This window comes from Helianthus annuus, chromosome 5 (assembly GCF_002127325.2).
Source record: "Helianthus annuus cultivar XRQ/B chromosome 5, HanXRQr2.0-SUNRISE, whole genome shotgun sequence".
Taxonomy (NCBI): Eukaryota; Viridiplantae; Streptophyta; class Magnoliopsida; order Asterales; family Asteraceae; genus Helianthus; species Helianthus annuus.
Window position 1 is genome coordinate 89,146,007 of NC_035437.2, and position 17,663 is coordinate 89,163,669.

Sequence of the window (17,663 nt, forward strand, 5' to 3'; positions counted from 1 at the left end):
TAATAGCATATAGAGTTCGAAATAGTTTACGCATAACCAGCACGTACGCAGAGGAAAACGAAGCATGTTAATTATCGACATGGATCTATCGATACCAATGACTGCGGGTTGACTGCCCGAGGCAGTTCGCAATACATGATTACCACCGTAATCCATGCAAGTAGTTGTCCTTAACAACCCTCGTGTGAACAGGTGCTGAGTCCAAACTATAGTACTACGTCGTTAAGGCAGGTAGACAGCATTCCACGTGTAAACATAACAACAACAACAAGCATTCATTTAGTCACGTAATACATGCAGAACGGTTAGCGTTTAAATAATTGAGTAGTGTGTTCGATTGTGATTTTAGATAACTAACGTATGTAACACCCAAAAGTGCTAAAGCAAAAAGGGTTCGAGTATACTCACAGCGATTGATTGATGGATTGAAGGGAGCGCTTGAGAGTAGGGTTAGCCTGATTAGTTCGATAGCATAACGATGAGTAACGCGTTAAATGGAAACAAGTGATGATGGGTCGAACAGCCTGGTCGATCGAACTGTAGGTTCGATCGAACGGGTTGTTCGTTCGGTTAGACAGTCCGTTCGGACAGCCTGTTCGATCGGCCGGTAGGCTCGATCGGTTGGACTGTTCGAGTGGATTGTTTCTTCCTTTGAGTAGGATGTGTTTGTGTATGATGGCTTATCCTTTTGAGGTTTTCGTTGTAGTATTTAAGAACATTGAAGTGTTGTTACCTTTCAGGTCGATCGATCGAACAGGCCGTTCGATCGGCCGGCTTAACCGATCGGTTAGACACTTTAGTAGTAAGTCCTCAGCAGGATGTCACCTGGCCGGACAGCATGTTCGATCGGGTGGCACTCCAATACGTCGAACGAGTTGAAAAATCGATTAAGTGTTGAAGCATAGTATCTCATGATCCGAAGAGTAATTCAACCCAAACCGTAGTTCGATCGAACAGCACTTCATTCAATATTAGACTTCATGAATTTGTCAAAGTGTGGGGCCATGTGCTAGCCGATCGGCTGGCCTGGTCGATCGGCTGACATGTCCGATCGAACGAACAGCCTGTTCGATCGGTCAGCATTCTGACCTGGTCGGCCTGTTCGTCTAACACTTGGCTGTTCTGATTGTTTGACGTTACGTCGAGGTATTTTGACACGAGCTGAACCATGGCACCTTCGTTCTTACTTGTTTCCTCTGCTTGGACAGGAATCACCCAATGTCCGGCCGATGAATGGTTCGGAACGGTAGTTTAACGCTCAACCCGAAATCGGTGAACCTCGTAGATAGAATCTGAATCTTGAACCACACAACCATTAGAATGATTAGTGAGTTGGCTCAAGCCCCGTTTTTACCGATTTGAAGGCATTGGGTGTAAAAGAGTTGAAAGAAAGTTGGAAATCCTCCTTTCAATCCTTCACACCATGTGAATGTTCAGATCTGTGATAGATCTGAGTTTGTTTATGTGGAAATCGGCTAGATCCAAGTGATTCTTGGTGGATTAAGGCCAAAACATGAAGTTCTTGAAGAACACCATGATGACATCATCCTAGAATACTTAGATCTTGATGATTTCACGGTTAGAAATCAAGATTTGAAAGATAGAAAGGTGTAGGAGTGTGCATAGATCAAGAAAGTACAAGATTTAGGATGAAATCTTACCGGGATTAAGAGAAATCCGAGAAATAGTGAAGAACACGAGCTGGTCGGTCAGAGGGTTTCCAAAAGTGGAAAGACTGACATTGACAGGCCTATTTATAGGCTTCCAAAAGGGGAAAGAGCTGGCCGATCGGCCAGGCATCCCGATCGGACAACCTGCTCGATCCGGCAGTCCGTCCGATCGGCTGGGCTGTTCGATCGGCTAGGAACCTGATCGATCCACAGCCTGCTTTGAGTATTCGGTGCGACGATTTCTGATATTTCGATTCCGATTGAAGACGATACGAATACGATAGAGTTTCCTATTCAAATTACTTTTAGTCCCAACTACTATATCTACATACAAGCATCTACGTTTCACACTATCTTTTCGCTAACATTCATCATAATTCGATTTCGATCGAGTTCGATCGAGTTTCGAGTTTCGATTCGATTGATCACCACACATATCATAAAGTAAACACGCACAGGTAACATGTAAGGCACACACACACGTAATATAACACCAAATTCGCATAATTCGAGTTTCGAGTTAGATTGATGATTCGATTAGCTTGATTATTGATTGTTTGACTTTATCGCATTGTTACTTCCTACTATTCACAGTCGTAAAGCGTTTTGTGTTGATTAAACATTCGATTCGTTCGATTACTTTGATTGACAACACTTACTCCACATAATACAAATAATAAAACATAGAATAGACTAATTGCAGTCAAAGAAGTTAAACTTGACTTTGACTTTGACTTTGACATTCGGTAACACGGGGTGTTACAGCCTCCCCTTATTTAAGGAATTTCGTCCCGAAATTAGGCTCAAAGCTGCACAGCACCGTGAATGTTTTACGAATTTCTCGCTTCAGATCTTCATTTATACAACTGCGGGTACTAAGCCTTCATGTCGCTTTCGAGTTCCCAAGTAAACTTCGCGCCTCGTTTGCCTTCCCACCGAACTTTCACGATAGGGATGCGCGAGCGTCTGAGTTGCTTGGTTTGGCGATCCATGATTTTGACAGGCTTTTCTATGAATTGCAGCATTTCGTTAACTTGAAGGCCATCGAGTGGTACAATCAGATCATGATCAGCTAGGCATTTTCGGAGGTTTGACACATGGAAAGTCAGATGGACGTTACTAAGTTCCTCCGGTAGTTCGAGTCTGTACGCGACTTTTTCGATCCTTTCCAGAATCTTAAAAGGTCCAACATATCGAGGCGCTAGTTTCCCTTTCTTGCCGAATATGACCACACCCTTCCAAGGTGATACCTTTAGGAGTACGTAGTCTCGCCAACGTCAAATTCAAGGGGCTTACGTCTTCTATCTGCGTAACTTTTCTGTCTATCTCGAGCTTTCGACAAGTTGTCTCGAATTTGGAGGATTTTGTCAGTCGTCTCTTGTAGTAGCTCGGGACCAGTTAGTTGCCAATGACCGATCTCGTGCCACATAATAGGTGAACGACATCTTCTTCCATATAAGGCCTCGAATGGTGCCATTTGTATGCTGGCATGATAGCTGTTGTTGTACGAGAATTCGACTAACGGTAGGTATTTGTTCTTACTACCACCGAAGTCTATGACACACGCGCGGAGCATGTATTCAAGAGTACGGATCGTTCTTTCGGTCTGTCCGTCGGTTTGAGGATAGAATGCGGTACTCAGGTTAAGCGTCGTACCAAGAGCTGCTTGAAACGTTTCCCACAATCGCGAAGTAAACCGAGCATCACGGTCCGAAATGATGTCACGAGGCGTACCATGATTACAAATGATCTCGTTGGTGTAGATTCGGGCTAGTCGTTCCACCTTGTAGTCTTCCCGTATTGGCAAAAAGTGGGATGATTTGGTCAGACGATCAACTATAACCCAAATGCTGTCGTGACCTGATGGCGTGGGCGGAAGTTTGGTTATGAAATCCATAGCTATACTCTCCCACTTCTATATAGGGATTGGAGGTTGTTCGAGTAAGCCAGAAGGTCGTTGATGTTCAGCCTTAACTCTCGCACAAGTCAGACAACTTCCAACATAAAGAGCGATATCCCGTTTCATGCCCGGCCACCAGTACTTGTAGCGAAGATCCTGGTACATTTTATCGGCACCGGGATGAATAGAATATCGGGATTTGTGGGCTTCGTCCATTATAATCTTTCGCAAATCGGTCCGCTTAGGGATCCAAATTCGGTCCAGACCATAGAAAATCCCATTTGCTTTGCTTACAGCTGAGCTCCATCGTGATAGATCCTCTCTTTCTTCAAAGTGCGTTCATTAAAGCAAGCATGTTGGGCTTCGCGGATGAGGGTTTCGAGATCATGCTGGGCTTGGGTATTGCGAATACTGAGCAAATAACTCCGTCTGCTGAGCGCGTCGGCAACAACATTTGCTTTGCCTGGGTGATAACGAATCTCACTGTCGTAATCGTTAAGAAGTTCTACCCATCGGCGTTGACGCATGTTAAGTTCTTTCTGGTTGAAGATGTGTTGTCAACTCCTGTGATCGGTGAAGATTGTACACTTGGTACCATACAGGTAGTGTCGCCAAATCTTCAATGCAAAAACAACTGCGCCTAGCTCGAGATCATGGGTTGTATAGTTCTTCTCGTGGATTTTGAGTTGACGAGATGCGTAAGCTATAACCTTGTCCCGTTGCATGAGAACACAACCAAGACCAAGGTTAGAAGCATCACAATAGACAATGAAATCGTTGTTTCCGTCGGGCAACGTGAGGACATGAGCATTGCAGAGCATATGCTTGAGGGCTTGAAAGGCAGACTCTTGTTCAGTTCCCCAAACAAAAGGCTTGTCTTTATGGGTAAGGGCGGTAAGCGGCACAACAATTTTAGAGAATCCTTCAATAAATCGTCGATAATAGCCCGCTAGTCCGAGAAAAGAACGAACTTCAGACGGGTTCTTAGGCGTAATCCAGCTCTTAACTGCTTCAATCTTTGCGGGATCGACATGAATACCTTGACTATTAATGATGTGACCTAGAAACTGGACCTCCTCCAGCCAGAATTCGCACTTGGAGAACTTGGCATAGAGTTGATTCCCCTGGAGTAGTTCGAGAACCAAACGTAGATGTTGCGCGGGTTCGGCTTTTGACTTGGAATAGCTCAAGACATCGTCGATGAACACGATGACGAAACAGTCTAGAAATGGCTTACACACGCGATTCATCAGATCCATAAACCGCGGGTGCGTTGGTTAAACCAAAAGGCATAACAACGAATTAATAATGGTCGTATCGAGTTCGAAAAGCGGTTTTAGGTATGTCTTCCTCTTGAATGCGCAATTGATGATAACCCGAACGTAGATCGATCTTTGAGAAACACTTGGCACCTTGCAGCTGATCAAATAAGTCATCGATTCGAGGTAGAGGATAACGGTTCCTGATGGTTAACTTATTCAACTCCCGATAGTCGATGCACATCCTGAACGACCCATCCTTCTTTTTAATGAAAAGGACTGGTGCGCTCCAAGGAGAGGTGCTCGGGCGAATAAAGCCTTTTTCAAGTAACTCCTGGAGTTGGTTCAAGAGTTCCACCATCTCGGATGGCGCAAGTCGATAAGGGGCTTTGGCTACGGGGTTAGCTCCAGGAATGAGGTCAATGCGGAAGTCGATATCACGACTGGGCGGTAATCCGGGAAGATCATCAGGGAACACCTGAGGAAATTCACGGACCACTGGAACGTCTTTAACTTCGGCCTTCTTTTTCTTTTCTTTCTCCGCTACTATAATGTTGGCCAAGAAAGCTCTGTATTCCTTGTGGAGATACTTGCTAGCTTGGACACACGACTTGAGCTTGAGACCTTTCGAAGCAGTTTCACCGTACACACATAATAAATCACCATTTGCGAGCGAGAATCGAATCATCTTCTTGAAGCACACAACTTTAGCATGGTTTTCGCGAAGAAAGTCCATGCCTACTATGACATAGAAGCTTCCGAGTTGCATGGGAATAAGGTCGATTGGGAAGATGTGATTGTTGAGCTCGAGACTACAATCACGAAGAACAGAATTAACAGCGACAGTTCTTCCAGTAGCAATTTCGACTTCGAATGACGAGGGGAGATAAGAGCGCTTACGACTAAGGAGCTTCTCGAATTCAAACGATACAAAGCAGTTATCGGCTTCAGTATCAAACAAACATGATGCATAAATACCATTCACAAGGAACATACCATTAACCACGTTGTTGTCAGCCTGGGCCTGACGAGCATTGATGTTGAATGTTCTGGCACGGGCTGCTTGTTGCTGCTGCTGCTGCTGTTGTTGTTGTTGTTGGGGCTCTTGTTTCACCACCCTGTTCGGGCACATGTTTGCAAAGTGGTTAGGATCACCACATGCAAAGCAGACTCGAGCATTGACCGCGGGTGCTTGAGCTGCGGGTTGGCCTTGAGGGGCTGGGAGTAGAGCTTGATGAGCGGCGGCAGGAGCTGCAGTGTTACGGGGACCATAGCGACAGTTCGCAATGAAATGACCGTAGAGGTTGCAGTGAGCGCAGAAACGACAAGCAAGTCCCACCGGATGATGATATGAGCATGTCGGGCAGAGCGGGTGGGGACCTGTGTAAGCACGCTTTGCTGGCGGTGCATTGATCACTGGAGCTGGTCGGCGATGAGACTGCTGCTGAGCCTGTATGGCTTGCAGAGGGGCAGCAGATTTTGTGACAGCACAGTTCTTGTTGCTGGAGCTGCTGTTGTTGTGCTTCTTCTTTTGGCGCGATGACTTGGATGGCTGAGTAGTGGAGTCGGCGGTCGGTCCAGTAGTAGCTTGATGCAGGGACTTGGATGGCTTATTCCAGAAACCAGACTTCACCCGCTTGTCATTGATCTCAGCGGCAAGCAAGTAAGTCTCCTCGATTGATAATGTCTTGGCGGCGTGAACAAAGTCGGCAACACAATCAGGTAGAGCTCGAATGTACTTCTTGATGGCCATGTCTGGCGTCTTGACCGGGACAGATAATGCTAAGCTGCTTGAAGCGAGCAGTTAAAGTAGCGTTGTCTCCGTCCTTCTGCTTGATGTTCCAAAACTCGTCCTCCAGCTTTTGGCGTTCATGGGGAGGGCAGAATTCGTCCATCCTGATGGCTTTCAGCTCTTCCCAAGTCAGCTCATAAGCTGCATCATTCCCGCGTTTGTTTCGTTCGGCCGTCCACCAGTCTAGAGCTCGGGACTGGAAGACACCGGTCGCATTTAGGGTACGGAGATTTTCAGGACAGCCGCTTTGGCGCAGAGTGACTTCAACCGAATCAAACCATTGAAACATGGCGGTAGGGCCATCTTCTCCGGTAAACTCTTTTGGTCCGCATGCCTTAAACTGTTTGAAGCTGAAAACGGTCTTGTTAGCATCTTTAGGAGCTTCAGTTCGCGACTCCTCAGACGATTTGCTGACGATTTCATACACCTCGCTTACAGCTTTTGCCACTTGCTTGGCGATGATAGCAGCGAGACGCTTGTCTCGCTTTTCTTGGCGGGTAAGAGGGGTTCGGTGTCCAGATGACGACATGGTCTGCAACAGACATTGTCGTAGGTCTTAGACACAACGAATCAAATCTCACCTCACACGTCTACTACTTACTAAAGCTCAGGAACACGATAAAGCATGAATCACATAAACATATAGGCACGAAAATCACGTAATCACAGAAGCACATAAACATATAAGGCACAGAAGCACAGTAGCACATAAACACATAAACACAACGCATTTAATCACAGATGCAGTCAGAATATAGAAACCTATCCTTCCAAGTTCGCGTGTCGTACGAATATAGCGATTGCGAATAGTATATCGAGTAGTATAGCATAGCATAGTCGTGTAGCGTGTCGAGTAGTATAGCATAATATAGTCGTGTAGCGTGTCGAGTAGTATAGCATAATCGTAGCATAATATTGTCTAAAATTGCAGCGACTTGTTAGCGTCTTGAGATAGAATAGCAATACGAGTCGTGTGCGTCGATCGAAGTGATAGCGAAAATCAAATTACTTTCAAAATTAAAACACGTAAACAGACAAGTACACATAAAACACATAAAATCAACGAGTTATCAAAGTTGGCAGTTGCGAGCTCGGAATTGAAACACATAAAATCGAGGGATAGATTGTCTGCGGCTACTAGACATCGACTACCCAAAGCGATTCGACTATTCGCAGTGGACCTGTCGTCACTTTTCGACTTTCGGGTTCGTGTCGCTGCCTCGATTCTTGGGCATTCAACACGTATTCCCTAGGTGTAAGTCCCGTAAACCGGATCTTTCAATGATATCAAACCTAATCTTGTGAGGGTGCGGAATCCAATCACATAATGATTCAAGATAAACCGAAAACGAAAAATAACAAGAACACCAAAATCACTTTTAACTCACACACGTTTCGATTACTTGAACAAGCAAAAATGTCTGGTATGAGTACACCACTACAAATCGCCTCCCACTCTAACTTCTCTAGGAATTCTGTAATATGGAGGTTCCAAAAGGTTCAAACCTAAAAACAAGTTAGAAACTTATTTTTTATACTAACTCAGCCCACTTCCCTACATGGGCTTCCCTTGGGTTGGCCCACATGGCCCAAAGCTTGGCCCAAGTGACCTATAAAGGTCCAAAACCTAATATAAACTAACCCTGTAAGACCCAGTTCGTAACCATAGCCCGTTGTATTAATTTGATGCGTCAGTCTCACACTTTAGGGCCTAACAATCTCCCCCTAGACTGATGCCATCAAATTGTCTTCATAACATGAATTCAGCAATGTCTTCAACGAAGTCTATAGTCATCGCTATGCTGCAGATGTTGTGGAAGCTCTCAACTTCTGAACTCTCAGCACTGGGTCTCTTTCTTCAGCTCTTTTGGTTAGCTTCATATCAGGATCTCGATCAGCATCTTCTTGAAAGTCTTTGTTAAAAAGAATGTGAGAGGAGGATTCTCAGCAGCTCTTTCTTCTTCAATTTTAGTCTTTCAAGCAGGTTCATGGTACTTCTTCAAATGTACTTTCACTATCAGACGGCGTTTCGTATCCGGTTCTTCTAACTCAGGTACATCTTGTTGTTGTGCTGCTTCAGACTTCGTCAACAGCAAACAACATCTCAATCTTCATCAACCCCTGTTCTTGATTGAAATCAAGTTCTGCACATGCTCACAAACTCATAAGCAAACATTTCTTATGCAACAGGGAGAGTACCATATGAACACTAGGTACATCCAAGTACTAGTACTCGGATTTCACAATTTAAATTCTTTCAAATTTTGATGATCAGTCAAATATTCAAGAACGATTACATTTTTTAATTTTAGGAGAACAAATAAACACTCTAATTTTGGATTTTTGATTTTATAGAAAAACAAGACACTATTTTTGTATTTTTGAATTTTTCTATTTTTTTATTTTTTTTAATTTTAAGAACTAAAAACAAATAAAAACTCAAAATATAAACAACTACCATAATATAAACAACTATCATAATATACAATTACAATTGCAATGGGATCAAAATTCGTTCTTAGGCAGACTAAGGAACACTTTTCAGTACGAGCCTAATCAAACTGGTCTATGCGATTGCCAATATGTTTGTCCACTTAAACTTTAACGCTCAACTTTCAATTTTTCAACTTCGTGATATGCTTAAGGTAATATTATACTATTATACCCGTGTGTCCTATTCCAAGGCATACCCCCACGATCAAGGTAAGCACAACGATTCATCGTAGCAGATGAGTATACTGATGTCATCCTTTAAGATATCCTGACTGTGTCTAGGTCTGCATATAATCTGTTTTATCATGTTTTGATTTCTTAACAATGAACACCCAAATAAATACTAATCAAATCCTGGAAATATAAACAGCACACTCTATCATGCAAGTATCTTCCCTACCACATATTTCACAAGTCCAATCCAGATTTCTGAAATCTTAACTGGGAATAGGTTGAGAAGAGAACAGAATATATCTTTTGTAGAGATGGTATAATATACAGATCAAATGAGTTTTTCTCAATTTGATATAGGTTTCTTGGGTTTCTTTTGGGCACTTGAGGGCCTCTTTCAGGTGTATTAGATCTATAGCGCGACAACGTACAGCTAGGTCAGCATGTATCTGGATGCAGCAGAAGCTGTCGTTGCCTAGCACCTCCAGGTCAGCATATATCTGGATGCAGAAGAGGAGGTACACCACTTTTTTCAGAGAAGATTTCAGAATCAGATCAAAATTGTGTGTATCGGGACAACATACAGACATTCAAATATAAATGAGCTAATTCCAAGTGACTTTCTTTCCTGGGGTCATGTACAATTTTAGTTCTGAACAGAAGGACAGCCAAGATATCCCCAGATGATTCAACAATATAAAGACCCGAAACCTCAGATGTTGGCTATCTATCAACACAAGATTTAAGACCATAAAATCATACGCCGTTGGTATGTTACCCACATGGTACATAGTTCGTTATATTTATATCACTTAGTATCTTTTATCATTTTGAGCGTCAAGCCTATCGACATATCGCAGTAGATCCTAGTTTTTCAGCTATGGCACCTTACATGTGTTAGTCAAACCCTTTAACACGAACATTTATTTCACTTCCCATATCATTCAATTTATCTTTTTGGCTTTTTCATTTTTCTAATGTTTTTGTATTTTTCTCATTTTCTCCCCCTAAAGCAATACATATATATACAACAAACTCTTTTTGTATTTTTCTTTTCTGAGTTTTCTCCCCCTAAACTCTATATCTATCTATATGTTCCTCTCCCCCCCTAAATTTGTGCATAAATCTTGTATTTTTGCGCAAATTTACCATTTACTAGAGAAAGGACACTTTATGTACAAAGTTATAAACTAAGAAAAAGAGAGAAAAAAATATTTTTGCTTAACCGTTCTGTCATCAGATTGAAGACTAATCAAATTCAAATCAAAGTACTGAATTTAAATGGTACCTTTTGCTGATCATTTCTTACTTCTCTTATCTCCTCCAAAGGAAACATATCATCTGTAAAAAAAAATTGAACTTTTTGCAACAGTGAGATGTTACCCGTTTTTATCTCTGGAACAACCGCTATCAACATTCCAGAGATTGTCAACAGCTCCTCCTTGGTTGTTCCTGAAAACTAAGGAGATTAGTAAGACATGGGTACCCAGGCCATCGTGGTCCTGGGATTTCCTGAAGCATCAAAATAAGACACTTCCTTTAAACATAAGTCCCCTTTAGTTTCAAGGATTGGGGACGTTGCTGCCTTGGATTTAGGTTTCCAAATCTGTTTCGGTTTAACAAACGTGTTTGTTGCCTTCGGTTGAGCAACTTTAGCTGATTCAGGCTTGTTCGTTTTAGAAACAAGTTTTTGTTCTTGAACAGCCATGCGTTTGTTTTTAGAAGCGTTCCAATCCCCATCAGAAGGTTTAACCTTGGGATTCACATTCTTCATTGCCTTAGGTAAAGATACCTTCATCGGCTTGGAATGGTAGTTATCCTTTGATGTAACCCTCTGATTTTGCATATAATAGGGTACATAGGGACGATGTGTGCAATTTCGAGCAATGTGACCAGCAATGCCGCAATTGAAGCATGTTTGTCTCTTCATGTAGAAAGCATTCTGATCAGCTGGATTTGCTCTTGCAGGCCCTGAAGGACGAACCGGTCCTTTCTGTGCTTGTTTGTGTTGCACATTTCCTGCAGACGAAAATGAATTTGGATGTCTGTACTTGTCGTTTGCTGGGACCTTCTGTGGTGGAGATTTCTTTTGATTCTTCTTGTTTTGTTTAGACTGCAAGTCTTGTTCAGAAATCTCACCAGTCTTTCCGAAAGCTTTGTTTGCACAGTCAAATGCATATTTCTCACATTTGCCATTACTGACTGGCTTAACAAAAGCATTTTTCACGTCACGGGTCTTTTGAGGACTATTCCTGCCCGTTGAGGACTGTGGAGAGCCTGCTTGTCTTTGATGTTTAGGCTTCTTCTTTTCGCGTCCTTTACCTGCTCGCTTCGGCTCTTGTTGCTTGATCTGAACCTTTTCATTATTAACAGAAGGTTCAGATTGTTCAGCTTGCGTACTTTGAGCCTTTTTCACGTCTGTCTTCTCTTCATCCTTCATGTCATCAGCTTTGACAGAATAGGAGAGTTCTGGTTTATCGGAAGAAATACCAGAAACTTTAGCAGCAACTTCAACTGAAACATTTGATGAATTTTCAGCACAAGACGGTTCTGCACATGACGCCTTTGAGCTGAATCCACTAGAATCAGCTGATTCCAATTTCTCAGAATTAGCTGCTTCAGGTGATTTGCATTTGGAATTTGATGGTTCAGCTGGCTCATTCGCTCTATTTGCCGATTCATTTTCCGTTACACAAGCATCAACGATTTCGCCCAAACCATCAGGCCTGAAATTAATCACAGAGTGAAAAAACGAGCCAAAAATGTCATACACATGAGAATATGATGCTTGTTCATCTCCAACGACACCTTCAACTTTAACTTCATCTGCAGGGGAAGACGAAGCATTAGGATCAAAAGTACCCTTTGAAACAAAATTTACCGAAGGAGTTGCTCGTTTATCAACAGGTCTGCTGTTGATTGATGACTTATCAGTTTTAGGACCGTAAGCCATCTTGTCCTCATTCATCAATTCCTCCTCAGTCATGGGTAAATATGTGTAGTTGTCATTATATGGAGGAGGAACTTGATTGAAACCCAACCCACACCCTTTCTTTTTCTTATATGCGAGTTGTTGATCACACAAGTTTTTAACTAGTTTGCTGGAAGAATCAAATTTTTTAATATTGAGTTCATTTATTTGATATCTATCTCTGATATCCTCCAGTTCTTTAGTCACAGTGCATAATTTTTCCTGAACATATAAGAGTTGGGCTGTTTTTACACTAACATCATCTTTGAGTTGGATGATGTCTTTTCGCTGAGCTTCAATTTTTTCTTTATAAAGTTGTTCATTTTTGGATAAAGTAAAATTTTTATTCTTTATGTCTTTGTAATCTTGGATCAACTCAGCGTTGTGTAACCGATATGCTTCATTTCTTTCTCTACACTTAGGAGTGCAAAAGACAGAAAGTATCTCTTCACGAGCGGGTGAGCAAATTGCTTCACGAGTGGGTGAGCAAACTGCATCAGATGTGTTGCCTTGAGTAGACTGCTTATCAGCATTGTCATGTGATTTGATTAGTGAGATCAGCTCATCTGACTTCATTTTGTAACAGTGGCAGTCGGTTGTCAATATTATCTGATTAACATTGCAAAACCAACTACAGTTCGCCTGGTCTGGAATCCCTTTTATAGCATCCAGAAGCTTTTTGTTGCTCATGTGAGTAGACACCACCATCTCTGCCTTCTCCATTTCAGAGAGTAGTTCAGCAAACCGGCCAATCAATGCTTCTATGGATTCACCATTTGAGTATCTGAATCCTTTGAGTTCCTGCTCAAGCATCTCTCTCTTAGAAGACATTTTTAAGATGTGATCCCCCCAAAGATGTGATCTTTTAACTATTTCCTCAATACAAGCCCAAAGCGAGAACTTGTGTACTCGCTAACTCAAACCCTTAGCAGTCGAATGAACCTGAACCGCACCTCAAAACCTATCAAAACTTTTCACAACCAAACTCTTTTTTTTAATTATAAAATAAACCCCTTTTTATTATTGTAAAAGAATACTTATTATTATTATTAATATATTAATATATTATAATTAATGATTATGTAATGATGACCTAATGATTAATATTATTAAAACCTAAAACATTATTTAAAACAAATGATAACTATATTTCTTCTTCTCCGTTTATCAACACAAGCCGAACCCTAGTTAGAAAACGAAGGTGGTTGACGGAAGTACTGGTCGGGCGTGAACAGTAATGAACGAAGACGATGATCGGAGTACGAGGATGGTTGTCGGAGGTGATGCACGGTGGTCGCTCAAGGGTGGAGGAGGTTATGAATGACGGTGGTAATGTGACAATGGTGGTCGGAGTTGATGGTGATGAACAATGAACCAGAGGTGAACGAAGATGATGAAGACGCAGGTGGTGGTCGGAGATCGACGGAGAAGATGGTGGTAGTTGTCTTGTTCGTTGCAGGTGGGTAATGTTGAAGGTGGTTAGCGGAGATGGCACGGTGATGACGGTATACCAGAGAAGGAGTTGCAGGTTCCGGCGATTTGTGGTCGTGATGATGAAAAAGATGATGGTTGCGACTCAAAAAAGTATGACTCGAAACCGTAGAAACAATGGTTGCGACTCAGAAATTAATGACTCGAGACCTGCTGTGAAGGTTGCGAGTCGAGACTGTATGGAAAGATGTGAAGTCGAAACCTGTTAGTCAAGTCCTGGGTGAGATGAGTCGAGACCTTTGTGAAGATGAGTCGAAACCGTGAGATGATGGACTCGAAACCAGGAAAGAGAAGATGTCGGACTCGAGACCGTGAAACTGTGGAAGTTGTTGATGGGGACCCGAAACCGTTGGACTCGAGACCACAGAAACACAGTTTGGAAGATGGGAGTCGAGACCACAAACTGTTGTTTCCTAAAAATTGGGAAGATAGGAGTCGAAACCAAATGTACTGTGATGTTGATAACTGATTTTTTAAGAAACTTTTAAAAGTCAAACAAAGAGTTCGAAATTTGAGGGATTCGTATAACTTTTGAAAGATTAGTGAGTTCTTAAAAAAATGTATATTTGACCCCTCCTTTTTTTTAATAAGGAAACAAATAATTTTCAAAACAAATAATCACCAGATTTTTCGAAATTGTTGGAAAATTTTTTAAATCTTTTCAAACTTAGCAAAAATTTTGAAAACTTCAAATCTTAACAACTTTCAAAAATCAAACACCACCAAAATATACCAATTTTTTAAGAAACCCGATGAATACGATGAAGAACGCGAAGAACACCGAACCAAAAATAATGAAAATCTTGAATCTTTGATATCACACCGAGCCTAGAAATAGGTTCTAAAGGCTCTGATACCACTTGTAAGTCCCGTAAACCGGATCTTTCAATGATATCAAACCTAATCTTGTGAGAGTGCGGAATCCAATCACATGATGATTCAAGATAAACCGAAAACGAGAAATAACAAGAACACCAAAATCACTTTTAACTCACACACGTTTCGATTACTTGAACAAGCAAAAACGTCTGGTATGAGTACACCACTACAAATCGCCTCCCACTCTAACTTCTCTAGGAATTCTGTAACATGGAGGTTCCGAAGGTTCAAACCTAAAAACAAGTTAGAAACTTATTTTTTATACTAACTCAGCCCACTTCCCTACATGGGCTTCCCTTGGGCCTGCTTGGCCCACATGGCCTAAAGCTTGGCCCAAGTGACCTATAAAGGTCCAAAACCTAATATAAACTAACCCGGTAAGACCCAGTTCGTAACCATAGCCCGTTGTATTAATTTGATGCGTCAGTCTCACACTTTAGGGCCTAACACTAGGTCATACTTGTGAGTTCAGGTCGTTGGAGTCCGTCGAGGCTTTGGTGAGAAAAATAAAATCCGGAACAAATTGTCAAGGTTAGGGTTTCACCCCTAGCTTAGCAACTTCTTCCTTGTTTTAGTAAAATTAAGGGGATTATTCATCAAAGTATGGATTTCACTCCTGATTTGGTATAATTCTCCTTGTTGGTTTTGAAAAATTAATGAAGAAATCATTGATGAATTGATAAAATCAGCATTGATCAAACAATTTAGTCGAGAGTTTGCAGTTTTCACACCTAATCCTGACTAAATCGCTTGATTCTATTTGAAAATTCGAGTGCAGTGATAGCGAAGAGCAACAGGATGTAACACATAAGCTTGGTCTCTTGGTTCCTAACTATAGTCTAGGTCTCTAAGACAACGACCTGGACTAGGTCGTGTCTTGCCTAATTCCCTATAGTTATGGCTCTGATACCAATCTCACACCCCAACCGATGGCGGAATCATCGGGGCATGGCACTGAGCGAAACAGATTGTCCAGAAGTTTACACAACAACTATCATTACTATTTAGTTTAATAAATACGTCCCATACCGTATCCCAAATAGTAAAACAAATTATTACAGATAACAACTAGTCAAATGTACTTGTTCCGACAACTCAGGTTCAAATATGAATAATATAATTGTTCAAATGCCTCTAGAGACTCGATCTGCAAGATCTACAGACAACTATGCTCTAGACGCTTATTCTAAGCTCGCCTTCCTAGCAGATAAGCATCCTAATTGCCTGTCACGTACGTTAAAATAAAGTCAATACATAAAATGTAAAGGTGAGCATACAAGTTTGATAATAGCATATAGAGTTCGAAATAGTTTACGCATAACCAGCACGTACGCAGAGGAAAACGAAGTATGTTAATTATCGACATGGATCTATCGATACCAATGACTGCGGGTTGACTGCCCGAGGCAGTTCGCAATACATGATTACCACCGTAATCCATGCAAGTAATTGTCCTTAACAACCCCCGTGTGAACGGGTGCTGAGTCCAAACTATAGTACTACGTCGTTAAGGCAGGTAGACAACATTCCACGTGTAAACATAACAACAAGCATTCATTTAGTCACGTAATACATGCAGAACGGTTAGCGTTTAAATAATTGAGTAGTGTGTTCGATTGTGATTTTAGATAAGTAACGTATGTAACACCCAAAAGTGCTAAAGCAAAAAGGGTTCGAGTATACTCACAGCGATTGATTGATGGATTGAAGGGAGCGCTTGAGAGTAGGGTTAGCCTGATTAGTTCGATAGCATAACGATGAGTAACGCGTTAAATGGAAACAAGTGATGATGGGTCGAACAGCCTGGTCGATCGAACTGTAGGTTCGATCGAATGGGTTGTTCGTTCGGTTAGACAGTCCTTTCGGACAGCCTGTTCGATCGGCCGGTAGGCTCGATCAGTTGGACTGTTTGAGTGGATTGTTTCTTCCTTTGAGTAGGATGTGTTTGTGTATGATGGCTTATCCTTTTAAGGTTTTCGTTGTAGTATTTGAGAACATTGAAGTGTTCTTACCTTTCAGGTCGATCGATCGAACAGGTCGTTCGATCGGCCGGCTTAACCGATCGGTTAGACACTTCAGTAGTAAGTCCTCAGTAGGATGTCACCTGACCGGACAACATGTTCGATCGGGTGGCACTCCAATACGTCGAACGAGTTGAAAAATCAATTGAGTGTTGAAGAATAGTAACTCATGATCCGAAGAGTAATTCAACCCAAACCGTAGTTCGATCGAACAGCACTTCGTTCAATACTAGACTTCATGAATTTGTCAAAGTGTGGGGCCATGTGCTAGCCGATCGGCTGGCCTGGTCGATCGGCTGACATGTCCGATCGGTTGGGCTGTTCGTTCGAACAACCTGTTCGATCGGTCAGCATTCTGACCTGGTCGGCCTGTTCGTCTAACACTTGGCTGTTCTGATTGTTTGACATTATGTCGAGGTATTTTGACACGAGCTGAACCATGGCACCTTCGTTCTTACTTGTTTCCTCTGCTCGGACAGGAATCACCCAATGTCCGGCCGGTGAACGGTTCGGAACGGTAGTTTAACGCTCAACCCGAAATCGGTGAACCTCGTAGATAGAATCCGAATCTTGAACCACACAATCATTAGAATGATTAGTGAGTTGGCTCAAGCCCCGTTTCACCAATTTGAAGGCATTGGGTGTAAAAGAGTTGAAAGAAAGTTGGAAATCCTCCTTTCAATCCTTCACACCATGTGAATGTTCAGATCTGTGATAGATCTTAGTTTGTTTATGTGGAAATCGGCTAGATCCAAGTGATTCTTGGTGGATTGAGGCCAAAACATGAAGTTCTTAAAGAACACCATGATGACATCATCCTAGAATACTTAGATCTTGATGATTTCATGGTTTGAAATCAAGATTTGAAAGATAGAAAGGTGTAGGAGTGTGCATAGATCAAGAAAGTACAAGATTTAGGATGAAATCTTACCGGGATTGAGAGAAATCCGAGAAATAGTGAAGAACACGAGCTGGTCGGTCAGAGGGTTTCCAAAAGTGGAAAGAATGACAATGAC